The sequence below is a fragment of the Narcine bancroftii genome, chromosome 13 (assembly GCF_036971445.1).
Source record: "Narcine bancroftii isolate sNarBan1 chromosome 13, sNarBan1.hap1, whole genome shotgun sequence".
NCBI lineage: Eukaryota > Metazoa > Chordata > Chondrichthyes > Torpediniformes > Narcinidae > Narcine > Narcine bancroftii.
Genome location: NC_091481.1, coordinates 84,108,553 through 84,122,177, shown reverse-complemented (window position 1 = coordinate 84,122,177; position 13,625 = coordinate 84,108,553). Strand labels below are relative to the sequence as shown.

Sequence of the window (13,625 nt, the reverse complement as noted above, 5' to 3'; positions counted from 1 at the left end):
CACTGGAACAGCGTCAGGAAACAGCCCAGGTTAGGATCTGCCTCTGTAAGGCGTTTGTACGGTGGTCCCCATGTCTGCGTGGGTTCCCTCCAGGTGCTCTTGTTTCCTCCAAAAAACATACAGGGATTGTCGGTTAATTGGTCACGAGTATAACTGGGTATGTGCTGTAGCTCCAATTTAAAAATCAATCAACACATTAGAAACTGTGATTAGTCAAGAATCTTGGCAGAGAATGAGAGAAATTAAGGAATTAATGATTTTCAATATACCAAAAAAAAACAATTGAGGGTAAAGCAACCACTGAGTACCATGCAAACGCACTGGAAGATGAGTTGCAATCAAAGAAACAACAGATGGCCAACCCAGAGGAAGAAGAAGAGGAAGAGTATGGTGAAATAGAAGAAGAAAAGAGAGGCAAGGTAAAGGATATACTTGCTCTTATTAGAGGATACATGGAATCATTTAGAGAATGGCAAACACAGGAATTTAAGGATTTAAGAAAAAGAATAAACAACACAGAAGAGAAAATAAATAAAATGGAGATGACCTTAACAGAAATGGGAAAGAAAATGGACAAGATGGAAGAGCGGGCAGTAGCAGCAGAAATGGAGGTAGAAGACTTAAAAAAGAAATTGGAGGAATCTAATAAAAAAACTAAAGAGACACAAGAACTACTAGCTCAAAAAATAGATACAATGGAAAACCATAACAGAAGAAATAACATAAAGATAGTGGGCCTTAAGGAAGATGAAGAAGGCAAGAATATGAGGGAGTTTATAAAAGAGTGGATCCCTAAGACCCTAGGATGTCCAGAACTACAGCATGAAATGGAAATAGAAAGGGCACATAGAGTATTGGCCTCTAAACCACAACCACAACAAAAACCAAGATCTATTGTAGTAAAATTCCTAAGATATACTACAAGAGAAAAGGTACTGGAGAAGACAATGGAAAAAGTAAGAGAGGGCAACAAACCACTGGAGTATAAAGGGCAAAAAATCTTCATTTATCCAGATATAAGTTTTGAACTCCTAAAGAAGAGAAAAGAGTTCAATACAGCAAAGGCGATTTTATGGAAGAAAGGGTATAAATTTATACTAAAGCATCCAGCGGTATTGAAAATATTTATTCCAGGACAACAAAACAGACTATTCGCGGATCCAGAAGAAGCACGAAAATTTGCAGAACAATTACAAAAATAGACTGAGGGAGGAAGACGGGTAATGAGAGTTAAAACGATCACGACTGATATGTATGTGGGTAAAGACAAAAATAGACTGAGGGATGAAGACGGGTAATGAGAGTAAAAATGATCACGATTGATATGTATGCAGGTAAAGAGGTATAAGAGTGAATAGAGACAATGAGCATACATGAATGTATCTGTACTTAGAGGAAAATATGGATAGTATAGACAAGAATTAATAAGGGAAGGTAATGGAATAGAGAGAATAAGGAGGGAATTAAAAGAGGGACCTTTGTGACATATGAAAAGTGAAATCTTTTCTGGGGGAGGCGGGGTGGGGGGAAATAGCGGTCACTGCAAAATCAGTTGACGCTTGCGAGTGGATTCGCAAATCCAAATGGAGAGGGGAGATGTGGTTGTCCGACAAGGGATAAAGGACAACTCAGGAGGTGAAGGGGAGATTGGGGATAAATAAGATAGAAATAGGAGAATAAGGAAAATGTTAGATGTTGTAGGAATGTTGTCTTATAAAGAGTTGAAAATAAGAAAACAGAAATGGAAAAGGAGGAAAGGTAATGATGGAAAAACGGAAAGAGAAGATAAACAAAATATAAAAGGGCTACGCTGAACTATATGTCTTTAAATATTAATGGAATACATAACCAAATTAAAAGGAAGAAACTACCAAATTTAAATGAATAAATGTATTCCATTAGAAAAAATAACATATTGGTTAAGAAATAACATTGAAATATTCGAACAAGTATAGGAGCCTTACATTAAATACAATAGCGAAAACCTACCGGGGACAAACATTACCTAAGTTGATGGAAGGAGAAGGAAAGAAAAGAATGGACTCAGTAGAATTTCTTGTGTAATTTGGTTGAATGACAACATTGTCTGACTGGCTTAATGCAACCTAGATAGTATACCTAAAATGGATGAGAGGGGGGGGTGGGGGGGTGGTTTGGGAGGAAAGGGGGGGGGGAGAAAAAGTCACTGTATATGTGTGAAAAGAAATAGTGTATATCATGGCTAATGTGATTTATGGTGTGAAAAATAAAAAAATTAAAAAAAAAAAAAAAAAAAGATGAGTTGCAATCTGGACGGTTGCAATAAACCCCACCCCCCCACCAATGCAGCCAGCCCTGATCGAAGTCCCAGCAGGAGACTGAATGGAGATTCGTCCACACACCAACACAGCATTAACAGCCGAGAATTTAATCTTAGCAAGACCGAGCGTTGCTCCAATTCACGTGCAACACTAAAGTTTAAATCCTCGTCCCTCGCAACAGACACAACTCCCATGTTGCTGATCTTTTAACAGATCACAGCGTTCCAATTCAAAAAACCTCCGAGAATAGCTCTCACTAAACTTTGAATTGAAAAAATTCAAAAGTTGAGAGTCACTGAAGGAGACCATTCGGACCCTGGCAACAGGATCCCTTAATAACTCTGCAGAGTCCTCTTAATAGTGATCTATCCTGGACATACATCTCCTCACTGTCTAACTCCATGACTCTACTATTTATTAAACAATATTTATGCAGGGGCTCCTCAACTTACGATGGGGTTACAGCAAAGTTGAAAAAAAGAACACCGCACCAACCATTTTTGTTTTAATGATTACATTTTGAATACCTTTATTCCACACTGGGAAAGCAGACCAGGGATGAAGAATGTATGAAGCATTGAACTAAAATTCACTGCTGGATTCAATTCGCGTACGGCATAATCACAAGCGCGGGAACTGATCGGAATTCGAAATTGAAAGTACAGATTTGAACCGTAACTTTGAAAAACCTCAAGTTGGACCCTCGTACGTAGGGGAGCACCTGTATATATAAAGCATACGTAGCATTTGTCTGGATGTACATCTGGTGTTTGCATGTTTTTTGTTTGCACCGAGGACCATCAGTTTGTACTTGTACAATCAGACAATAATAAAACTAAACTTGATAGAACCATCCAATTGCTCCCACTCGTGGGCTCTAATCTCCCAGACCCGTGCATGTTGAGTTTTCCCATGTTTATCTCCAATTTCAAGGATTTAGGTCTTGCAATTCAGAGCCTAAAAATGCTGGGGCATTTCCTCTATGTTCTCAGAATAGAAATCGACCTGACCCAGAATGAAGCCCAACATTCACTGATTTGTGTCACTTTAAGAAACGTTCCAGACACCTTGTGGCTCCAGGCAGCTTCGCACCTCTTGCTGTGATTCACACGTCAGTCACACACAGCAGTAGGCGCGAACTGTACATTGCTGGGGAAATCAGAGCAAATTATGCCCCACAAGCGGGCGTCCCCGAGTTGTCCCAGGACAACCGTGGTTTAGAAACGCGACACCAGACAGTGTTCCCTGTGGCTGTTCCTGCATCCCTCTGGTGCCCCGCTGCACAAAGCAAAAACTCTTCCCTGCAACCTCTACAAGATATTAGCTATTCGACCCATCAAGCCTTCTCAACCATTCCACCATGAGTTGATCTGTTCTCCCACTCAGCCCCACTGCCCGACCTTCTCCCCGTAACCTTTGATACCCTGACTATCCAGATACTAAAATGGATCAGAATTTACTGTCATGAACAAGTCATGAAATTCGGTGTTTTGCGGCAGTGTCTCAGTGCAAACATTCATATTATAACCATCTTACAACAATAATAAATAATATTAGTGCATGAAAAGTAAAGCAGTGTGTTTGGTTCATTGATTATTCAGGAAACTGGTGGCAGTGGGGAAGAAGCTGTCCTTGTGCCGTTGAGTGCTCGTCTTTAGGCTCCTGTACCTTTACCCTGATGGTAGCAGAGTGAAGAGGGCGGAGCCTGGGTGGTGGGGGCCTTTAAGGATAGAGGCTGCTTTTTGAAGACTCCACCTCATGCCGATGTCCTCAGTCGAGTGAAGTCTGGGGCCTGTGATGTCGCAGGCAGGGTTCACAACCCTTCTGGAGTTGATTCTTGTCCTGAGATTTGGCACCTTCATACCAAGCAGTTATACAGCCCTCTTCGGTCCACCTGTAGAAGTCTGTGTGTCTTTGGTGACGTACTGAACCACCTCAGACATCTCACAAAGTCTAGCCACTGGCGAGCCTTCTTCATGATTGCATCAACATGGAGGCTCCTGGACAGAAACTCGGAGACGTTGTCATCCCCGAATTTGAGGTTCTTGACCCTCTCCACCCTTCTCACTGAGGACTGGGTCGTGTTCCCCTGACTTCCTCCTGAAGTCCACAGTCATCTCCCTGATTTTGCTAGCGTTGAGCGCAAGGTTGTGGATGTGACACCACTCAACGAGCTGATCCATCTCCCTCCTGTCCGCTTCCTCATCGCCGTTTGGGATTCTGCTGACAACTGTGGTGTCATCGGCAAACTTGTAGATAGCGTTGGAATTGTGCCCGGCCACAGAGTCATAGGTGTACAATGAGTAGAGCAGTGGGCTAAGCACGCATCCTTGGGGTGTGCCCGTGTTGATAAGACACTGATTCCAATTCATACTGACTGCGGTTTTCCAATGAAAAAGTCAAGGATCCAGTTGCAGAGGGGAACTTAAATACACTCAACGACCTGGCCTCCACAGTCACCCGTGGTAGCAAATTCCATAGGTTCACCACCCTCTGGCTGAAGACATTCCTCCACACCTCTGTTTTAAAGTTGTGCCCTCTTGTTCTCGACTTCCCAACCATGAGAAACTTCCTCCTGCAACGTCACTCTAACCCACACAATCCTGACACCTTAAAATGTCCCCAACCCAGGCCATGACCCTACAACTCCTACCACTGAAAATGTCCCCACCACTGAATATCCCTCCACTCTCCAGTGTGTTTCCTAACCTCTAACCCTCTGTTACCCACCTTCAATTTCCTCTCATCTCTCTAGCTGTCTCAATTGAGACAGATTCAGATTTATTGTCAGAGAACATACATGACAACACATACAACCCTGAGGTCCTTTTTCCTGTGGGCATGGCAGAATTACCACTAATTGGTTTTGCAATAAAAACTGTACTCAATGTACACATGAAAATGGATCAAGAAAGGTAAACAAACTGACTGTGCAATATAGAGAGAAAAACTCTATATTGTGCAAAGGTAAGCATCCTTAAATGAGTCCCTGATTGAGTTTGTAGTTGAGGAGTCTGATGGTGGTGGGGGGAAGGAAAGAGCTGTTCCTGAACCTGGTGGTGAGAGTCTTGTGGCACCAACACCTCTCTCCTGATGGCAGCAGCGAGAACAGAGCGTGTACTGGGTGGTGTGAATCCTTGATCATTGCTGCTGCTCTCCAACGGCAGCATCCCCTGTAAATGTTCTCAATGGTGGGGAAGGTTTTGCCTATGATGTCATGGGCTGCGACCACTACCTTTTGCAGAGCTTTACATTCCGGGGTATTCCCCCAAACCAGACCGCAATGCAGCCGGTCAGCACAGGCAGTACGGTTCTCATTGCAATAAAGTCCCCCACCCTCAGAGCGGGCTGAATTTAGTTTGGGCGCCGCAGAATAAATTTCCCGGCCACTATTCCAGGTTGCAACTACTCATTGAGTAGAATTCTCCATTTTGCTCCCTGGACTTAAATCGTTAAGTTCTACTGACTGACATTGCTAATTTTCTTTTTTTTTCTTCTCCATCTCTGCGATTTCTAACGTTTCCCCAGATAGTTCATCAGGGTCTGAAAGGCCTTTCAGTAAGAGCCTGCCTGATCTGATTGCATTTCCCCCCCACCCCCCAATTCTGCCACGAACAGAACTACAGTTCCTCAAAATTCTCAACTAACAGTTAGGAATCTGGAGGTTCTCTTTTTTTGCCCCCAGCTGCGCCCTTCTGTGCAGTGACGTTATCTCTGCCTAATTACAGGAAATAATGTTCCAAGCATGAAGTAGCAACCAATTCCAAACAACCATGGAAACCCATCATCCTCTGGCATTGGGGAATCATGTAGTCACCTAGTAAACAACAGGCCCTTCAGCCCCACTAGTCCCTGACGATCAAGATGGTATTCTGGGCGAACCCCATTAGTTTGCACTTAGCCCATTACCTTCCCAATCCCTCACCCGACCTGTCCAAATATCTTTCACTGATGGCACACGACTTCAAGCCACTTCATAGTTTGACCGCTCTTGACCTGTACTCATTGGAATTTAGGAAAATTAAGCATTTTGATGTTGAAAGGTGTGGACAAATTAGGAGTAGAAAGGTTGTTTCCCATGGTGGGAAGGTCCAGGTCAGACAGCGGTTCTCAACTTTTATTGGTCTAATAAAAGCCCACCTGGCTTCCAGCCTGACAAGCCATGCCCCACTAGTGGCAATGACTGAGCAATATTTTCAAGTCAAAGGCAGCTCCTTAACATATCTTTATCTAATTTAAAGTATTTTATTTAACCTGGTAAAGACCCACATGTGGGCCATGAGAACCACTGGCCCTAGTAGAAGATGGCACAGCTTCAGGATTGAAGGGTGCCCACTTAGGACAGAGACGCAGAGAAATTTCTTTAGCCAAAGGGAGGTGAATCTGTGGAATCTGCAACAACAGGTGGCTGTGGAGGCCGGGACATTGGGTGTATTTAAGGCAGAGGTTGAGAGGTTCTTGATTAGCCAGGGCATCAAAGGATATAGGGAGGAGGCTGGGCAGTAGAGAATGAATCAGCTCATGATTGAGTGGCAGGGCAGACACGATGGGCTGAATAGCCCATAGTCTAATTAAGCATGTTTAAAGTGCATTGTAATTTAAGATGCAGCTTGTAAGTAGACACTACTGAATTGCAACACGAAATTTCGGGCACCTGTGGCCTGCTATGTCGGAAAAAGAGAGCTGAAGTTGTGTCTTAGAAACAGCAGTTAAAAACCACAAGGGAAGCTTTCCTTCTACTCTCCACATTACACTGTATTAACCAGAGGGAAGAGATCTGGTTTAGTGTTACGGGATTATTAATAAAGGCACAAAATAACGGGAAAATGCAAATTGGGGCAAGAGCAATCTTAGATCTCAATTAGTCCAACTTGTCCTTGGAGATGACACATCCAATAATTTTACGGCCGACTGAACAGAAATGCCTTGGTGATTTTCTTTTGGTCTATGGTGCGTTTAGTAACGTGATGTGCTCGTTCCGAGACCAGGCATCCGGCCTCCATTCAGCAGGGAATTATTCACTGCGTTCAATTCGTGTTTAAAAGAAACAAGTCCGCTCACTTATTTCTGCTGATACTTTCTCCACCCTGGCAAACGGTGGGGTCTGTGTGGAGGCCGGGGAAGGTAGTCGCTGGTCCCAGAGTTACAATTCCTCAGAATTAGTAATGCAAGCAGCTAAACGGATAGGAGAAAACTTTTAGCTGCGCCCTTTGTCGGAGCGAAGTGATCTCCGCTCAACTGCAGGATTTGTACCACCAAGAGTGAAGTATTAGCAAACAGTGGTAGACAAGTGTACAGGTTAAGCGTCCCAGCCATTCCGGTCTGTTTTGCCACTTCTGAAACCTGCTTGTAGTCAGGGTTTTACAGCTCAGAAAGAAAAAGCTTTTGCCTTATTAACCCTCCCCTCCTGACCGACAACACTCACCCTGATTCATTCTTCTCTTCCCGACCACCAACAGCCTCACAACTCATTAACCACCCGCTGATACCCTTTGGATTCAAATGCCCACCATTCCTCCCCCCACCTCCAGGATCCCTGGCAGACCAGTTTGAGGCTCACTCGCCTACTCATTAGTCTGGACTCCACCCCCTCCCGATGCAAATTCAGCCCCAGCACCCTCAGGGACTTCGGAGACGCAATCTGCAGAGATATGGCACCAATTAATTTGCCTCTCAGAGAGGTGGCATGAACTCAATGGGCCAAAATGGCACCTTTTGTAATTAACCTCAGTCTCTGTCTCCTCTGGTAGCTCTTTTAGTCAGTAACACCTTTGTAGAAAGGTTCTTTAGTGTTGAAGATATATAAAAAAAAACAACTAATACCCTTGGGGGAGCCATTTTAAATTACGGCCAAACCATGTCAGAATGTGGAACTACACTTGTGTTTCACTGAATCGATCAACTTTGATTAAGCAGGGCTGAGTTTGAGCAAGATCGTTCAGTATTTCATTCTGCACAAAGCAGCAGCTCAGGGAAGTGGGCTCTTTATGACCCTCAGAAAGAAACCAAAGCACTTCATCTGCAATCAAATTACTTTTGAAGGCCTGGAGCTGTAAGTTTTGGGCTGAATCGTGTAACCACGAGCAAAGAAACATGTAGCTGTGCAGTGGACAGCGAAGGAGGATTTTGAGGCTTGCAGAGGGATCAGGAAAAATGCTGCAAGTTGGCAGGTGGAATTATAAATTTGAAATTTAGACACACAGGTCCTTCCAGCCCACGAGCCCGTACCACCCAAACACCCCAATTACCCTACAGCCTCCAATCATTTTGAAGGACGGGAGGAAACCGGAGCTCCCAGAGGAAATCCATGGGGAGAACATACAAACTCCTTACAGACAGCAGTGGATTCCAACCCAGGGGGATTATAATAGCGTTCCCCAGGCTGCTACGCTAACCATGCCGCCAAGTATGAGGTGTTGCCTTTTTGAAGGGCAAACCAAGGTAGGACATACACAGTAAAGTTCTTTTTTATAAATTTATAAAAAAATAATTTTTACAAATTAAAAATGTGTTTAAGACATCGGTGAGGCCCAATTTGGAGAATTGTGTGCAGTTTTGGTCACCTAATTACGGAAGGATATTAATAAGATTGAAAGAGTGCAGAGATTTACTAGGATGTGGTCCGGACTTGAGTGACAGGGAAAGGTTGAACTTTATTCCCTGTAGCATAGAGGAGAGACTTGATAGAGGTATTTAAGATTATGAAACATATTGATAGAGGTTAGGGGAGAGACAAACCAGAGAACATGGATTAAGGGTGAAAGGGAAAAAATTTAGGGGGAACATGGGGGGGGGGGAGAATTTTTTCATATAGAGACCCCAAATGCAGTGAACTAAATGATTATTATGACCTGATGGGTTAAAGCAGTGGTTCTCAACCTTTTTCTTTCCACTCACATACCACTTTAAGTATTCTCTATCCCACCGGTGTTCTGATTAATAAGGGGCGGCCAGTTGTGGGGGTGGGGGGAAGAGACTGCCACAGGGTGGCCGGCGGTAGGGGGGGGGGCGGCCGGCGGTGGGAGCCAGCCACAGGGCGGCCGGCGGTGGGAGCCAGCCACAGGGCGGCCGGCGGTGGGAGCCAGCCACAGGGCGGCCGGCGGTGGGAGCCAGCCACAGGGCGGCCGGCGGTGGGAGCCAGCCACAGGGCGGCCGGCGGTGGGAGCCAGCCACAGGGCGGCCGGCGGTGGGAGCCAGCCACAGGGCGGCCGGCGGTGGGAGCCAGCCACAGGGCGGCCGGCGGTGGGAGCCAGCCACAGGGCGGCCGGCGGTGGGAGCCAGCCACAGGGCGGCCGGCGGTGGGAGCCAGCCACAGGGCGGCCGGCGGTGGGAGCCAGCCACAGGGCGGCCGGCGGTGGGAGCCAGCCACAGGGCGGCCGGCGGTGGGAGCCAGCCACAGGGCGGCCGGCGGTGGGAGCCAGCCACAGGGCGGCCGGCGGTGGGAGCCAGCCACAGGGCGGCCGGCGGTGGGAGCCAGCCACAGGGCGGCCGGCGGTGGGAGCCAGCCACAGGGCGGCCGGCGGTGGGAGCCAGCCACAGGGCGGCCGGCGGTGGGAGCCAGCCACAGGGCGGCCGGCGGTGGGAGCCAGCCACAGGGCGGCCGGCGGTGGGAGCCAGCCACAGGGCGGCCGGCGGTGGGAGCCAGCCACAGGGCGGCCGGCGGTGGGAGCCAGCCACAGGGCGGCCGGCGGTGGGAGCCAGCCACAGGGCGGCCGGCGGTGGGAGCCAGCCACAGGGCGGCCGGCGGTGGGAGCCAGCCACAGGGCGGCCGGCGGTGGGAGCCAGCCACAGGGCGGCCGGCGGTGGGAGCCAGCCACAGGGCGGCCGGCGGTGGGAGCCAGCCACAGGGCGGCCGGCGGTGGGAGCCAGCCACAGGGCGGCCGGCGGTGGGGGGGGAGCCTGCCACAGGGCGGACGGCGGTGGGGGGGGAGCCTGCCACAGGGCGGACGGCGGTGGGGGGGGAGCCTGCCACAGGGCGGACGGCGGTGGGGGGGGAGCCTGCCACAGGGCGGACAGCTGTGCTTTAAATCATCTCCAGATTACTTCTAATACCAAATACAATGTAATGCTATGTAAATAGTTGTTATTCTCTATTGTTTAGGGAATAATGACAAGCTGGTCTGTGGTCTTGTCCCAAGTTTAGACGGTCTGAAGCTCACTACGGTAGATTTTCCCCAGTCTTTTATGCATTGCACGCTTAAACTGTATGCACTTTTCTCCACGTGCCTACGTGCTTTATTTTCCCCCCTACGATTTCACTGCCCTGCAAGTAATATGTCACTACTGAAGGTTGAGCCCCCTTTAGATCTCCACATGAACCAGGGAATTCATGGTCCAGTATGAACGCTTCGCCCGGTCCTGCAGCCAGGTCATTTACTCGCCTGTTTAGTGGGTTGCCAGTGCGAAGGTGGCATGTTGCATGCAGTAGCAGACCAACAGTGGGTGAGCCCCCGCTGCTTCCTCACCCCAGGTGCTTCCCTTGCCCAAGCAAACACCCGCTCCCCTCCCTGGATTTCCACCCCCCACTGTTGAACCCCGTATCTCACTGTAGTACAATAGTCCTTCCGGGCAGTTCATGGCTCAATCCTTCACATCTAAAAGGCAGACAGATCCACATATAGAAGTGGTCAGACAAACGTTTCAGGATAAAGGGTTCTCTCCACGGACTCTAGTGAAACACGACAGTCTGCAGACCCCGTGGCTGAAGTAAAAACACGACGCTGGAGAAACCCAGCAGGTCAAACAGCATCCTTTATGTAGCAAAGGTAATCAACGTTTCAGGCTGATGAAGGGCTCGAGCCCGGACCATTGGTTATGTATCTCTGCCGACGCTGCCTGACCTGCCCGGACCCAATAGCCTGAACCCGCAGGCGATGGGTTGATCTCGGAAGCTCAGCAGGTCTGGTCGATTCTTGGAGGGGGGAGACCGCCTGGGGACGCCAGGTGCTGTAGATTTCTTGTTAGGGGCGCTGGACAAAGTGGAGACTCCGTGTCTGCCACGGAGTTACATTCTAACGTGACAATATTGGAACCTTTTCCCCTGCAGCTCCAATTTACCCCACTCAGAAGTTCAGGGAGTAGAACAGGAAAGTTTGCAGACACTCTGGTTGAAGTCAAAAGCAGGACGCTGGAGAAACTCAGCAGGTCAGACCGCGTCCTTTACGTAGCGGCTGGAGCCCTTCATTCGGGTCCGATGTTCTTTACCTTTGCAACATAGAGGAAGGACACTGTTCGACCTACTGGGTTTCTCCAGCGTCGCGATTCCCTTTTCGCCCCAATTTGGGGGGGGGTGGGGATCGGACCCCCCCCCACTAAAATCATTGGGTAAGAGAGGGGGACGGGGAGCGCGGTCGAAGCTGCCAACTGGTTGGCGTTCACTCATATTGTCACTTCACGGCGCCCGGGGGGGGGGGGGGGGGGGTCCGGAACTGGGTTCAGGGAAAGGCACTGGGCGCTAGGTGAATGCACTCAGACATTCACCCCCCTCCCCGTGTCTACTGGCCCTCCAGAAGAAAACGAGCCCCCAGCGCTCACCTGACAAGTGTCAAAGCTGTTGGGAGATTTGAACCCCCATCGCCTGGGGTGGGGAGGGGGTTGGGGGGGGGGTCTGGGGGCAATAACCCGCGCTGTTTGCAACCCGCTTTCTTCTTGCAGAGAGACCTGCAGTTCCCCATCCCCGACCCGAGAGAATTCTTTTTATCAAGGCTACAAGCTTTAAATAAAAGACTCACCGTTCACCTCTCCCAGTCCCCCCTCTCGCTGCGTCAAATCCAAACTCGAGCCTTTATATTTTTTGGACGCGTCTCCAGGTGGAATCGCTCTTTAAGAAGCCTCGGCGGGGCGAGGGCTGCTCTGGTCCCTCCCACTTTCCCCGATCGCTGCACTCACCGCCCGGCGGCCCTGTGACTGACAGGGCCCCCTGGCCAATTGGCGCTCCGCCCAGACCCACTCCCGCCGCCCCGGCTCGCCCCATTCAGACAAAGGAGCCGCTCGGCTCTGGTCTGCGGCCGCGGGCGGAACTGGGCTCTGAGAGAGGAGCAGAGACCATCAGAATCTCTTGCCGTGGGCCAAGTCGTGAATTTGCAGTAGCAAGCACTCAAATTATACTGCAAATAAAATTAAAATAATGGTGCACCACAAAATTAAGGCAGTGCCTTTGGTTCATTGATTATTCCGGATGGCAGCGGGGAAGAAGCCCTCCTTGTGCTGTTGAGCGCTGGTCTTCAGGCTCCTGCATCTCCTTCCTGACTCGAATGGCCTCTTTCCGCTCCGTAAATGGTTATATGGTTAAGAGGGCGTGGTGGGGTCTTTGAGGATAGAGGCTGCCTGGATGGCAGGCTGGGCTAACCCCCCTCTGGAGTTTATTCTTGACCTGAGAGTTGGCGCCTCCGTGCTATCGAGCAGGCACAAAACATAAAGTCTGTCCAACAGGCTTTATTCGACATAAACTTTCGCAGAGCTGGCTGTGAGAGTGGCTGTGCTGGCTCTGAGACTGACCTCGAGGGGCCGGATCTAGCTGATATCCCGGCAGCCGACCGGGTGGGGCTTGGCCCATTCAGGTCGGCTGATGGACCTTGACCTTCAGCGCTCTTCCTGCAGGTACACGGGTCGCCCCTGCAGTCGGCGGTGCACTACAGCACTCAAACAGGCCCCTTCGGCCCTTCTAGTATGCGCCAAACCATTTTTTTTTTGCTAGTCCCACTGACCTGCACCTGTCCATAGTGTTTTTTAGACAGCAATGTTGGAAAAATCAGGGAAAACTTTAACATAATTATTCACCTCGTGGTCGTTTACACTGCACGCCTTGAGTTCCTGGGCACGTTAGTCCCGGTGCTTTTACGGAGACCAACGTGGCCTGAGCCATCAGCTGGACGTCGAATTCATGAGGTGAGTTTTGCAGTGCGATTTAGGAACATAGGAAGTAGGAACAGGAGTAGGCCAAAAATGGCCCATCGAGCCTGCTCCGCCATTCAATACAATCATGGCTGATCTAATTTATGACCTAACTCCACCTACCTGCCTTCTCCCCATCTCCCCTAATTCCTCTATCATGTAAAAATTTATCTAACCGAATTTTAACTATGTTTAATGAGGCAGCCTCAACCACTTCCCCGGTTAGAGAATTCCAAACATTCACTACTCTCTGGGAAAAACTATTTTTCCTCATCTCTGTCCTAAATCTACTCCCCCGAATCTTGAGACTGTGTCCTCTCGTTTTAGTTTCCCCGGCCAGCTCAAAAAACCTTCCTACATCTATCCTATCCATACCCTTCATAATCCTATATGTTTCTATAAGATCTCCTCTCATTCTTCTGAACTCGAGCG

General features: G+C 48.8%; 1 protein-coding gene across 2 annotated transcripts in view; it reads right to left on the bottom strand.

Moving 5' to 3' along the window:
• The window catches only part of LOC138747921 (synaptosomal-associated protein 25-like), a 46,061-nt gene extending 33,925 nt beyond the window's left edge, over positions 1-12,136 (bottom strand). For both annotated transcript variants that reach the window (XM_069907570.1, XM_069907569.1), the window contains exon 1: positions 12,032-12,136. The gene's annotated coding sequence lies outside the window, so the exon portion shown is untranslated. The remainder of the gene's footprint in view (positions 1-12,031) is intronic.
• Between the last annotated feature and the right edge of the window lie 1,489 nt (positions 12,137-13,625).